We start from the raw sequence: 15770 nt of genomic DNA on the forward strand, positions 1-15770 counted from the left end.
AGATTATACAAGTTACAAAAGTTATAAGAGTTATCAAGTTTAAGAATATATATTAAAAAAGGTCTAAACCCGAATCTTTAACTTAGCTGTAAGAAGTACACTTAAAAGAAGGGGAAGGAGGAAAGGAGGAAGGTCTCGAGCAAAAGAAAAGGGTCTAAGTCTACGTTTCTTACGTAAGCTCTTTTTAAACGCAGTACATTTCCGAAGAGACTACCGATAGCGAGCATACGCATTTTTCGAATTAAATATTTGTGCTTTACCGGCTAAAGAGTATGCTTAACACTCTTGGCGAGCAGCAGCGCACGCATCGCAAAGCGAGTTTACTAGCTTACTTTTATATATTTGTATTAGCTTAAAGTTGCTAGAAGATAAAAGAAAGTAATTCTTATAATTCAGTCTTTATGATACGGCCGACGTAGCCGATGATAGCACGGCGAAGAAAAGAGAGCTTTAATAAGTCTGATTACTTATACGACTATTATATGCTTATAGCGGAAAGCGTATATAAGTCTTTGTTCTTCTTTTAAGTAGTCTAAGCTTAAAAGAGCTGCGCAAACTTAGCAGTCGATTAAGCTTGTTTAAGCTAAGCTTTAATAAAAAAGGTCTTTTTATTAACGGCCGGCGAAGACGTAAACATTTATTAATTTGATTAATAAGCATTAATAAAAGATATGAAAATATACTTACGCTTATACTTTATTATAAAAGTAAGATCGGTCTAAAGCTTGTAAAGCGAAGGGTAGCAAATAGCGTAGCAAAGAAAGGCACGGCGGCGGCGAAGAATATAAGAGCCGAAGCGCTGATAAGAATCGATAAAGCAAAAAGCACGAAGATAGAAAAAGAAAAAGAGCGAGAGATTATTAGCTTATTTATATCGTCGTCGTCTTCGAATTTATATATATATATATATATATTATTAGCGTAAGTAACTTAAATGTATCACTTGATCTTAAAATGACTTATATTACAAGCTTAAAATCTTTTATTACTTTATCTTTTTCTACTTCTTTCTTAACTTCTTTTATTGCTAAGTCTATAATAGCAAAAAGAAAAGAAAAAAGAAAAAGCAAAGCAGTAGCGAAGACGGTATAAAAAAGAGAAGAAGAGAAAGAAAGAAAGCGAGAGATTATTAGTTTAATCTTATTATTATCGTCGTCGTCTTGATTAAATCTATATATAATATTAGCGTAAGTAATTAAAATGTATCACTTATCATTTACACCGCGGGCTCAACTAAAGCAATAAGCAAGGCAAGAAGCAAGGCTTATTAAAAGAAGGGGAAAGGGTGTAAAAGCAGCTATTGCTGCTTGCGAAGTAGTTATACTTGCCGCTTATAAGCCGGATCCGGCCGACTTACTCGCTTTGTATAAGGTCCGTCTCGAAAGTTGCGCTAGCGGAGTGAGATTATATTGCTGATATAATTGTAATCGTAATTATAACTGCAATTAAAATTAAGGTTGAGGTTAAAGTTGAAATTGAAATTAAAGTTAAGATTGATGTTGATGTTAATGTTAAGGTTAAGAAGAATATTTAAGTTATAATAAATATTTAAAAGTGATAGACGAATTCACTTTTCAAAAAGGTCCGTGCTTAATCAAATTCTTATACTTGCCGTATTCGTCGGTATAATAATATATTTATATTATATTTTATAAAGTAACTTGTAACTCTTGTAACTCTTGTAACTCTTGTAACTCTTATAACTTTTATAACTTTTATAACTTTTGTAACTTTTATAACTTTTATAACTTATATAACTTTTATAATATAAGTAAATTTTCGCTTTTGCTAAATCTATCGGCTTAGCATGCATAATCATATAAAATTATTAAGTTATAAAAGTTATAGAAGTTATAAAAGTTACAATTAATTCGGCGCAATTAAAATTACAATTTAAATATATTGTTTACTTTTAATCAATTGCTAATAACTATACAACTACTTTTAATAATAAACTATTAGTATATATCTTATAATTCGTTAAGCTTATACTCTTTTATAATTATTAATCGGTAAGCTTTAAGCTCGATCTTTGCGTAAGCTTTTAAGCTTTAAATAGCCTTTTTTATACGCTTATCTGAAACACATAAGCGCTAAAAGGTCCGCTTATTACGATAATGATAACAAGTATATAAGTTATCTAGCTCTCTTTATAAAAATAGACTTAAATAGCCTTAATAAAGTTCGTCCGTTAATTTCGCCGTATATTCCGACATTATTATATCTATTAAATTGCTAATTAAACACTTCCGAGCTGTATCTCGAATAAAGTACTCTTTAGCTAACTCGTAGCGTCGTTAATAATAGCAATCTAAGCAAGTAGTAAATCGCAAACTAGTGTTTAAGATAAAGAAGTATAATAATAAACGGAAGCTGCTGCACTTAATGCACTCGATTTTAATAAGTCTTTTAAATAGCTAAGCGAGTGCGAAAAGCGTAAGACGCGGTAAAGATTGATAGATCGTATTTATGCTTAGCTTAAAAGTTAAAAAAAATAAAAGAAAAAGCAAATCTAGCGTTAAATCTAATGCTTCCGCTTTAGCCTTGATCTTGTTCGATTGCTCGATCTGTTTAAAAGCGCGGTATACTTTAAAATCGTTGTATATTTTCTTGTTTTTATATATCGTATATATGAACTTAAAAAGATCCGTAAGTATAATATCTTAGCTTTTCTTTTTGCTTACTTCGCTCTTTTATTTGCTTTAAGCATTATCTTATGTTTTATTATTGCTTTAAGCATTATTATTAATCTATTAGCTACTTTAAGTATCGATAAGTCTTTTAAAGTTAATCTCACTTATAATGCGAGTTATCTCGTCGTCACTATCGAAGAGATCGAGTGACTTATATCGATAGCGTAGCAAGCTAAATAATAATGCTATAAAAGCGCGTTGTAAAGTTGCGTAATAAAGGTTTTCTAATAAAAGAGTTTTTAATAATAGTATAGTAGCTTTCTTTTTAATATCTTCTTCCTTTTTAATATCGCTTTCCTCTTTAATATCGCTCTTTTTATCAATATCGCTCTCCTTTTTAATATCGCCTTTTTCTTTAATGTCCTTTTCCTTTTTAATATCCCCTTCCTCTTTAATGCCTTTTTCTTTAATCTCTTTTTCCTTAAGCTCCTTTTCTTTAAGCTCTTTTTTTTTAATATAATTAATAGTACTCTCTTTTTCTTGCTTCGTATTTATAATAGCAATAAAAAAAGCGATGAATAATTGATTGCTATATATTGTTTGATTTTAGTATATCGTAAAAGTAAAGTGTTTAAATATAAAGAAAGTATTTTATTAAAATTAAATGCACGTAGCAATAAGCCTTTGTTTAAATTAAGCGAAGAATAAAAGCTTCTTATTAATTCTTGTAACTTCTATAACTCTTATAACTTTTATAACTTTTATAACTTTTATAACTTTTATAACTTTTATAACTTTTATAACTTTTGTATAATATATAAATATATATATTTATATGTTTTACAACCGCTGTGCAAGCTGCTTTTAATATATATAATTTATATCTTAATCAATACTAATACTAATAGACTTCTTCTTAAAGCGGCAAAAATCAAATACATTCTTAAACATAACCTTCGCTAAAGTCTTTACTTTAAAAGCTAATATATAATATAGCTTATAAGCAAATTCAGCTTTAGCTTAGCTAATCACTGCTTTAATTAAAGAAATTCTTTGACTCTTATATACCGTAATTGCGTAAGCTACGCGAAAGAAGAGCTGCCGACGATTATAAAGCTTATTATCGTAAAAAAAGTCTCGATCGACGATAAATATTAAAAACTATTTAGTTTTTTCGAAAGTAAGATTAGTATAATCTTCGATCTTTATTATAATGCTTTATAGCAGTTCTTTACGTAGTTTAGCCTTTGCTTTTTAAAAGATATCTTTAATTATTCTTATAGACTTATTAACTATTTTTATTTTTATTTAAAGATTTTGATTTAACATTACTTTAGCTTTAATACATATATTAATGCTTTGCTTTAAGCTTTTAGCTTCTTTTTAATTAGCGTTATAAGCTTTTGCGCTGCTCGTATTTTTTGATTTAAGTCTTAAGATAAGCGCGTTTAGCTTTTTTAGCTGCTCGTAATTGTATTCTTTAATTTCTGCGTTCGTAAAGTAAATACAAAAAGCATTTTTAAAAGAATTTTTATTAGCCGGCCGGATATTTATTTTAACTCGAAAAATAAAAAGTTCTTAGTTGTCTATTGAAAGGTTATCTTCTCGGAGTTTTAAAAGTGCTTTGCGGAAATTAATAGCTTTTAAAGACTCGCTTTCTTAACGCATGATAACTTTAAATCGAATAGTTTTATTAAATAATCGATAAAAAAACTAATCGATTTTTTGTTTTAGCGAAAAGTTGTAAGTTATAAATAAAAACTTCCTTTTAATTAACGGTAACTAATAAAAATCATTATAAAAGTAAATACTTAAACTTTTAAATAGCTTTTAAGATTTAAAGAAAATCTAAGCATAGCGCCGTTGAATTCGAACGAAATCTTTTAGATCAATTATTAACTTTTTATTAATAATTAAATACTTGCAGTCTTTGAATTTCGCTTAAAAGGCTTAAAAGGTAGCAAAAGAATTGTTTATAATATAGTATTTGATTAGTAGCGTTAATAAAGAATATAATATAGCTTTTGCGATGTTAAAAGCAGTAATACTTATAAGCGTTGCTCGGATAACTAGATTTAGCTTGCTAGCTTTATCCGTTATATCTTAAAGCCGAACGCAAGTAGCTAAAATAAAGTAAGTTTTGCCCGTGCTAGCCTTGCCGTCGAAATGAATTAGCAGCTATAAAAAGGGTTAGTTTAATAATACTATAATATAATAGTTTATTATAAAATAGTAAAACCTTTTCTGCTTATCGAAAAGCCTTTTAAAGTTACAACTTCAAATAGCGCTAACTCGCATATTAAATACTCTTGCAGCAGCTTTTTAATTTCGAACATAAGTAAATAAGATATTGTATTTGCTAATATATAAATCTTAATTATAAGTAAGATCTTTAAAGCGATTCGATATATCGTTTTCGTTTATAAAAATAATATTAAGATTTCGAAGATTCCGTAAGTTCTATTTTTCTTTTGCGTTAATATTATTATTATCTCGAAGCTTAAAGCTTTTTATATCGTATTTATCGTTTGAACTAGCTTTATCTTTTTCGTTAGTTATAAAAAGAAGATCGTAATAATCGAGTATATATAAAGAATCGCTATAAGGATCTCGATAAAAGCGCTTGCAAGCGTTATAAGCTAAAGCGAATATCGGATGCTTTTTTTCGATAATATTAATAAGTAAATCGTTTTTTTTTCGATAAAGATAATGCAGCATTAAGTAAGTGCGCGCGTTATGCTTATAATTATTATAGACCTTAATATTTAAGTATTAAAAAAAGTAATTAATGATTTAAAGCTTGCTTTTTCGTAAGAAGTGCTTTTTTTTACAAGTATATATATCGTAGACCTTAAGAAAATCTAAGAAAATAACCTTTTTAATTCGTTCGGAGCGTTATCGGTACCGTTAAAAATTAAAGAGTTTAAGTTTTAATTTATATTTATTCAATTCTACTTAATACTTCTTTTCTTTATTTAATCGGCAATTTAAATTAATAAAGTTTCGAATAGATTTAATTAAATTGATTTTAAAAAGCAAGTGACAAACCTTTTAAGCGCTATAATCCTTTTCTTTTAGCAGCTTATTAAGCATTTTAAAGACTAACGAAAAGGCTAGAGCTTTAACGTTGATGTATTTTAAAATTATATTAATAATATCTTTATAAGAATCGGATTCTTTTTTATGCTTAAAGCAATACTTAAAAGCGTACTTTAAGAGACTTTTAAAGTTAAATATAAGCTGTATATCCGTATTAATTAATTAGCTTAATATAAAAACAAATAAGAAAAGGTTTTGTAAAAGATAATTGCGTTAAGCGGCAAATTAATACTTGCGAAAATTGATTTTCCGATTATAATTAACTATAAGTTATATAAGACGCTTATAATAAAATCTATAAAAAAAGACTCTTATGTTTTTGTTTTTACGTAAATAGTATTTGGTCGAGCAAACGCAATAGATTTGCATCCGATTAATTAACGTAATAAGTTGATCGATTGTATTTTTAATTATATTAAAAAGTAAAAAAGTCGGGTTTTGCAAATCGAGCAAACGAGTCGCATTAAAGTTATAAGCGGTAATATAATCTTTTTAAAAGCTGACGAAGTTTAAAATACGAAAGTAATCGTCTTTCTTAAAGTTTATATTAAGTTTAAGTTCGCTCGTATCGTTCGGTTTGCTTTTTAATTAAAATATATCGTAAATATAGCTCGAGCTACGATCTTATTACTTTTATCGCGCTTAAAAATCAGTATACGGCAAATAGTAACTTAAGATGTCTTATAAAAAAGCTTGCTAGCGGATATAAATATAATAAGCAATAATAATCGGATTCTTTTAAACATTTTTTTAGATTATTTTAACTCGTTTAGCTTGATTAGCGGCTTTATATTTATTATATTAAAGAAGATAGCGCTAAAGGTCTTTTTATTATATATCCGTAACATTTTAAATAAGAAAAGCTATTATAGCATTTGGCTGAGACTTGGCTAGCGCTTTTAGCTAATAGCTTTGCTTTTTTTAAAAAGGACGAGTGCTATTAATAGCTTGCTTATAGCGCACGATTTAATTAAAAAAAGCTAATTGCTTTTTTAATTGATTTCGCAAACTATTAATACTTAAGTCTTTAATATCTTTTCGAGACTTAATAAAGTAAAAAGATACTTTTGCGACTTTAAAGCGCATTAAAATATTAAAAAAGTAAAACCGGAAACGAAAGTAAGTCGCAAAACGCTTATCGCGGTACTTTATTAAGTGTTTAACATAATCTTTTATATTAACTTTTCGAAGTCGTTAAATATAAAAATCGCTTGCGCCGATAAAGAAAAGTATAAGAAAAGCTAAACTAAAAAGCTTTTAATTAAGTTTTAGCTTAAAGATTAGCGTAGATCGTTAGCTTAAAGCAAAAGCAAAAACATATTATTTCGATGCGAGTTTATTAATTTAAGCAAAAAGCTAATTAGATTTCGTAATATTTAAATTTAAATCGAAAATTATAATTTTTAAAAAAAGACGCTTTTAATTATTAAGTAAGTCATCGTTAGTATTTAAGTGATCTTTTATATTAAATAAAGCATTTTTATCGGTTGCAAGAGCTTTATCTTCGCTCGAATCTTTTTTAAGATTATCGCGGGCTTTTCGGCGTAAACGGCGACGTTTTTATACCGATAACTTTATACTTAAAGCTATTATCTTTAATAAAAGCTATTTAAGTATTTCGTCTTTAATAATTATAACCCGTCTTTTTATATCTTTATTTACGAGCAAAGAATCTATTAAGTTTTAATTTATATTAATATCAATATACTTAAAGTTATTTGCTTTTAAGAAAGTAAGCTAAATATAAATCGCAAAACGCCGAACTCGGCATTCTTTTTTAAACTACTTATTGATTTAAAGATTTTTATTAAAACCTTTAAGCTTAAGAATAATTACGTTGACTTTTTTAAAAAGCAAAAGAAGATTTTCAAAAAACTTAACGTTATTAAAAGCAAAGGTTATTACGTAGCTCGAGTACTTATATTAATAACCGCGGTAGCGTTAAAGCGATATATTAATATATAATAATAAGATCAACGCTTTTTTTAATACCGAAAGCTTTAGTAAGTAATCCGGCACTTTACTTAAGTTTATATTATTATTAGCTATTATAAGATAAAGCTATTTAAAAAGATCCGGCTTTTTAATAGATTTATTATAGCGGTTATACTTGTAATAAATAATATCGCCGCGGACTTTTTTAAATCGCATTTCGAATTATTTTTCGTTATAACGAAAGCAAAAGTTTATTTAAATGACTTTTATAATCGAATGAAAATCTTAAATCATTTGCTATTCTTTTTTATTTATCGCCGGCTTGTACTCGGCTAAAGTAGTATATAATTATAATAAGTTTAAAAGAAAGATAGACTTTTAAAATTAAAAGTTGCGGCGGCGTTTTTTTTCGATTTAAGCAGCATTTTTTACAGCTTTACGAGCTTTTTTGCGTTATATTTAAAAGTTTTTTTCAGCGTTAGCTTTAATCTTACGACTCTTTCGAGTCTCGCAGTTTTGCTTTAAGTTAAGCAAAAGAAAGCCGATAACTTTTAGTTCGGATCCGGAATTAAAAGAGAATATTTAATAGCTAAAAAAAGCTTTCGAGACGTTAGACGATCGAAATAAAAAAGAACTTAATACTTGATTTTTAAGTCGCTTACGGGTCGGCGGCGATTCTTTTAATAAGAGTTATCTAGCTTTCTTTTAGTTAAAAGAGTAACGAAGACGTCTTTTTTTTATTCGGACAAATAATAAAGATGCGAAACCCGGTTTTTTATAACTTTCTTTTTTATCGTTGTCTTGTTTTAGTTAATAAGACGGTAGCAAAGAATTAAAAACCTTTTAAAAAGATAATATATTACTCGTATTAAGTATATTAAGTAATAAGAAAGTATATAAAATTAAGATAACGAGCTTTAATCGTATATTATTATAATTAACTTTTTGTAAAGACTTATTAATAAGACTATTAACACGCTAATTGATAAAGCTTTTTTAAAATGCTTTAGACTTTATAGCAAATCTAATACGTCGATTTATAAGAAGTGAGCCTTAGCAGATTAATAACTTTAATAACTTTAATAACTTAATTAAAAGCACTTATTTATGCCGCTTAAAACAGCTTGCTTACGTATACCTCTATTGTATTTAAAAGTGTTTTTATTAAAAGTATTTCTATCGAAACCAGAATCTTAAAAGCGTTGAACCGTCGAATAAAAACTTTAATAACTTTAATAACTTTAATAACTTTAGTAACTTTAATAACCTTAGCAACTTTAATAACTTTAGTAACTTTAATAACTTAATTAAAAGCATTTACTTATGTTATTTAAAGCAGCTTGCTTACGCATACTTTTATTATATTTAAAAGTGTTTTTATTAAAAGTATTTTTATCGAAACCGGAATCTTAAAAGCGTTGGACCGTAAAATGAAAACCTTAATAACTTTAATAACTTTAATAACCTTAGTAACTCTAGTAACTTGATTAAAAGCATTTACTTATGCTACTTAAAGCAGCTTGCTTACGCATACTTTTATTATATTTAAAAGTGTTTTTATTAAAAGTATTTTTATCGAAACCGGAATCTTAAAAGCGTTAGACCGTAAAATAAAGACCTTAGTAACTTTAATAACTTTAGTAACTTTAATAACCTTAATAACTCTAGTAATTTTAATAACCTTAGTAATTTTAATAACTTGATTAAAAGCACTTACTTATGCTACTTGAAGCCGCTTGCCCGCGTATACTTTTATTATATTTAAGAGTATTTTTATTATTATTAGCATCTTATAAAAACCGTCTTGTATAGCGTTATAACGAAAGTGATAAAAAGATATTAAAACGATTAGATCTTCGTAATAAAAAAGGCCGTAACGAAAGAGAAGATACGAATTAAAAATATTTGCGTAAAATAAATAAGTTAAGATATAAATAATTAAGTTTCGACGAAGAATATCGAAGTAAAAGTAATAGCTTTCGAAAAGAAGCGCGTAACGGCGAAGCTATAATAAAAGCACGGCGAAGTCGATTTCGAAGTCTTTTTACTAGCTGATTATCGCTAGACGAAAGCAAATTATGCTTTGCTTTAATCGTAGACTTTTGCGACTTAGTCTTTAATTTATAAGTGTTATAAATAACGAAAACTTTACTTTGATTTTTATTTTAAAAAAACGTAATAAGTTAATAAATATTTTTAAATACATACCGAGCTTAAAAGCAGATTCGAGTTTTTATAATGCAAGTCAAGTGTTATTATAACGATAGTTATAGTAATAATAATTATAATAATAAAAGTAGTTGCAAGAATAATTATAAATAACGAACGTAAAGTAAGTATTAATATAAAGCATTGATATAGCAGAATCGATAACGGTAGTTGAATTAAGTTTAGTTGTAAGACATATTTAATTCGAGCCGACCTTTTCCGAAATCTAGAATTATTTGCCGATATTTCTTTTAATATTGCTTAGAAATCTTGCTAGATTAGTATAAAATAATCTTACGTAATTAAATGACTTATTACTATTACAATTACTAGATAACTTATTACTATTACGACGATTAGATGACTTATTACTACTACAACTATTAGATGACTCATCATTATTACAATTACTAGATGACTTATTACTATTATAACTACTAGAATTTATCTTGGGTCACCGTTAATAACAATAATAATATGGTGCTAGTTTAAAAAGGAACTAACTACTCGTTTATATAAGAGCTTGCACGTGACTTAATTACGTGCTTAGCAAGGCTAAAGCATATAGCGCACTTACGTAATAATAGTGCTTAGCATTAGTATTATATATATAAACAAAACAAATATAAAGCCTTAACTCTATTATATACGTCCTTCCTTCGAATTAGACTCGCTTTCGAGTTACTTTTTATTAAAGTAGTAAGGTTAAGTTTGCAAAACGAGCATATAGTCGAATTGCAAGGTCGCAATATAGCTTTAAAGTATTACTTAATAATGCATCGCCGGATCGGTATTAATACGAGGCGTATATAATATAATAAAGAAGATAAGAATAGCAACGAAAATGCAAAATAATCTTTCGAGTCCAACTTCTTTTTATATTTTTTATAATACTTTTATTTAATTATAAGAATAATATCAACTCGAGCGTTAATATTATCGTTAAGATAAATGTGCGCCGGTTTAAGTAGTTAAGTAATAACGTATTGCCGAATCGGTAATAGTGCGAGGCTTAAAGCGGTAACGTAATAAAAAAAATAAAAGCGGTAATATATATTCGAAGTCTTGCTATAAACAATCAACCTTTTTTTTATATTAATTTTATACTTTTTTCTTTTTTCTTTAGCATTACTATTTATTAACTTTATTATTAATTATTATGTTTTCGATTTATTCTCGGTGCGTAAGCTACGCAAGCAAAACTATCGATAATACTACGAACTGATGCATCTTTTTTTTCGATACTTTTATTAAATGCAAGCGATGCCGTGATATTAAGTCGACTTGCATTTTCGTAAGTTATCTTATTCTTCGTCTTATATTCGTTTTAATTCCGATTCGATAGCTTTTCGCAAAAGTCGTCGATGCCGGTATTGCTTTAATAAATGCAATAATAGTTATAAATAATAAAATTAAATCGGCCGATAAGGTTTTTCGTATAAGCATAATTGCAAATAACTTTTTTATAAAGACCCGCCGCGCTTTTGCTTTTCAAATTAATAATACTTTTTTTCTTTTTCGAGCTCGTATCGCCGTTGCTTTTTTTACCGCCGCTAATGCTAAAGGTCTTTTAGCTAGCTTAAGTTTCGTTTCGGCGTTACGCTTATTTGCCGCCGCTATTACCGCCGATCCAATTTCGCTAGACTTGCTGCGTTAGATTTTAACCGTAATAAATCGAAATAATACTTTGCTAAGTAATTTCTTTAGCCGCGTAAGTATATATTGTGGAGGGGAAGAGCTCCGATATATACCCAACGTCAAATCAAGAGATATATGTGAATATAGCCATAATAGAATCGTAAGTGAATAAGAAAGGAAAAGAAGGACGATCGAAAGACACTCGAATGTGTGCTATAAGTACGTGTATTGTATTGTATAGTGATATAATGATAATTTAAAAAAGAATCAACTACTCGTTTATATAAGAGCTTGCACGTAACTTAATTACGTGCTTAGCAAGGCTAAAGCATATAGCGCACTTACGTGATAAAAGTGCTTAGCATTAATATTATATATATAAACAAAACAAATACAAGGCTTTAACTTTATTATATACGTCTTTTTTTCGAATCAGACTCGCTTTCGAGTCACTTTTTATTAAAGTAATAAAGTTAAGTTTGCAAGACGAGTATATAACTGAATTGCACGGTCGCAATATGATCTTAAAATACTACTTAATAATGCATCGCCGGATCGGTGTTAATACGAAGCGTATATAATATAATAAAAAAAATAAAAATAATAACGAAAATGCAAGATAATCTTTTAAGTTTAACTCTTTTTTATATCTTTTGTAATACTTTTATTTAATTATAAATATAATATCAACTCGAGCGTTAATATTATCGTTAAGATAAGCGTGCGCCGATTTAAGCGGTTAAGTAATAACGCATTGCCGAATCGGTAATAGCGCGAAGCTTAAAGCGGTAACGTAATAAAGAAAACAAAAGCGGTAATATATATTTAAAGTCTTGTTATAAACAATTAACCTTTTTTTTATATCAACTTTATACTTTTTTATCTTTCTTTTAACATTATTACTTAACAACTTTATCTTTTATTATTATGTTTTCGATTTATTTTTAATGCGTAAGCTACGTAAGCAAAACTATCGATAATGCCGCGAGTCGATGTATCTTCTCTTCCGATACTTTTATTAAATGCAAGCGTTGCTGTGTTATTAAGTCAACTTACATCTTCGTAAGTTATTTTACTTTTTATTTTATACTCGTTTTAATTTTGATTCGATAGCTTTTCGTAAAAGTCGTCGGTGCTAGCATAGCTTTAATAAATGCGATAACGATTATAAATAATAAAACTAAAACGGCTAACGACGTTTTTTATAAAAGCATAATTGCAAATAACTTTTTTATAAAGACTCGCCGCGCTCTTGCTTTTTATATTAATAATGCTTCTTTTCCTTTTCGAGTTTATATCGCCGCTGCTGCTTTTGCTACCGCTAATATTAAAAGTCTTTTAATTAGCTTAAGTCTCGTCTCGGCGTTGCGCTTACTTACCGTCGCTATTACCGCCGATCTAGCTTCGCTAGATTTGCTACGTTAGATCTTAGTTATAATAAATCGAAATAATACTTTATTAAATAACTTTTTTAATTGCGTAAGTGTATATTACGAACCTTTTATAATTCTTTTTCGATTTAATTACGATAGATTGCCGAAAAGTCTTTATCTCGCTCATCTTTATCTTCGTAATCGCTAGCATCTTTTTAAGCGAAAAAGCTCCGCCGAAATGCTCGCTAAGCTTTTAATCGCGGTAATACCGATAGTTCTTTTTCGCGTAGTTTTAGCCGTAGCAATACTCGTAGTTTTACGAAAGGTTCGAATCGTAATAACATTAGTAAATCTTCGAAAAGTAAAAGCAATACTTAAAATGCTGCGAAAGGCTTTCGCATTATTTTATTTAGCTTTAAATTATAAGATCGAAAGGGTTTTTATCGCGTATCGGCAGCTTATTAAATAATTAATGCAATAGATTTTTCGTATGCTTTTCTTAATTAGCTTTCGAATAAGGTCCGCTTTATATATATAATATACTCGTATATAATAGATCGAAAGCATATAAGTATAATAACGTAAAGCTTTTTAATATAAAAAAGAAAATAAAAAAAGTGTAAAAAAAAAAGAAAATAAAAAAAACTAAACTTAAATAAAAAAAAATAAAAAAATCAAATTTAAACTCGTTTTTTTTTTACGTATAATTATGCTTTTATAACTTAATCACTTTTTATTGCTTTTTTATCACTGCTTATAAAGACTTTTGCGTATTAGTTCCGTTGCTTTTTCGTAAAGCTAAGTAATCGAATAACAAATCTATTTAAGCGCTTAATCTAAAAGCTAGACTCGGCCACTTTATTTAATAAAAGTTATTTTAAAGATCTTTTTATTTAAAGCTTAAAGCGAAGTAATAACGCTTTAAAAGTATATCGTACGTAGAACTTTTTTAATCGATTGCTGATAAATGTTTTATTTAGCAAAGCTTTGTCCTTTTTTAGCTTTTTCAACTTATAATATCCTTTTATATTTATTAACGCAATTTAATAAAGATTAAGCTACCGAAAATCTAGCTTTTTAACGTTAAATATATCTACTTTACGTATCGAATCGTACTTAAAGATTAAGTCACTTACTTTTAAAAGTTTAATTCGGAAGTTTTTTTTATTATTAAAAGCATCTTTTCTTTTTTAACGGCAACGGGTTTTCTTAAGTATAGCTTTCGTAACATCTTCGTCTCGTATTCGAAACTAGCGTGCTTTTAACTCGATAAGCTTAATACGATTAATTATTAGTTCTTAAAATAACGTAGCTTAAGATTAGATTTAAGTCTTAATCGAAAGCATTGCTTTTTTGCCGTATATTATATAAAAAGAAATAAATCCGATAAGAGTATGCATCGAAATGCGGTCGGCGAATAAAACGGCTAGCAATTACGCAATCTAATCGATGCTTTTAAGCTTACTTAATGCGTTTTTAATTAGTCCGTAGCTGCGTTTTATTATTTTATTCGCTTAAAAGTAGTATGCTAAAACTACGATTCGATTAATTTTTTAATTGTTAAGTAAATCGATTACTTTTTTCTTAAACTTCGAACTTTTATCGACTATTAATTAAAAAAAAATCTTATAGCGATAAAAGATATCTTTTTAAATAAACTTAGCTATCGAAAGCGAATCTCGAATCCGAATCGCTTTCGCTTCGACTTATTTACTTATATCGTTTTTAATAATAATTAAGTAACTTTTGCTATTACGTGCAAATAAATAAGTAATATCAATAGCTTAGCGTTTTATTAAGCTATTAGATCGAGTAAAATGCAATAATTCTTCGAGCTTATTAGTTACTCGATGCTAGCATTCTTTATAAGTTTTAACGAATCGTTTAACGTTTATATAGCATTTATTTTGAAAATAGCGTTAAGAAATACGATAGTAAATTGATTTACGGCTTTTATAATTATTTTTATCGTAATAAGTTATAATAATATCCGTTTTAATCGAAAGCTTATCGATTATTAATCGAAAAAGAAAACCTTTCGTTAAAAGTCTTTAAAGTTTTTTATCGTTTACTTTATATTTAATAGCTTTTCTTTTAAACTTACGGTATTTTATTTTGTTTAAGTTTTTAAATCTTCGCAAGGTCGTTAAAAAAATAGCTATTCGAATTGATTTCGAAGAGTATTCGATTAAGTTTAAAAGACTTTTATAATCGTAATCGTTATTAAACTCGTTTAAGTTTGCATTTTCCGCTTTTTTCGAGCGTTAAAATATATTTTTAAAAATAAATTAACGAATATTTATTAAAAAGTCCGTCGAAGATTTTTTAAAGCCGTCTCGAGCTTTAATAAGTCTTAAGTCGGTTAGCAAATTATTATCAAACTTATTTTTATTTTTTTCGCTTAAATCATCGAAATGCTATAGCCGTCTTAATAATATATTAGCAACGGTATAATCTTTATTAAAAATATATCGGACCTTAAAATCGAAAAGATTAATTTAAGCTAATTAGCGTATAATTAAAGCCGAAAGTATATCGATAGCTTTTCGTTAAAGTTAAGCAACGAGCACTTTAACGTTAGTTTCGAAAATAAAATGCATTTTAATAATCTATAGCTTAAGTTTTTTAAAAACCTTAAGTACTTCGCGGTACTTTCGTTTAATAACGTCGTAATTCCGTTTTGCTTCCGTTTAAGCTTCGAACTCGTACCGAGCCGATTGCATTTTGCTAAAAGTAATTTCGCGTTAATTAATATATCTTTTTTATCTTTTTAAGCTAGCGTTCGTTTTTATTATTATTTTTTTATTTTAATCTTCGTAATCGATTTTAATTAAAACCGAAGCCGTCGTTAAAGCGTCTTATAGCATTCGCATAGCTTTCGAAT

This window comes from Drepanopeziza brunnea (genome assembly GCF_022702325.1).
Source record: "Drepanopeziza brunnea f. sp. 'multigermtubi' strain 214-2 chromosome Unknown ctg1, whole genome shotgun sequence".
Classification (NCBI taxonomy): domain Eukaryota; kingdom Fungi; phylum Ascomycota; class Leotiomycetes; order Helotiales; family Drepanopezizaceae; genus Drepanopeziza; species Drepanopeziza brunnea.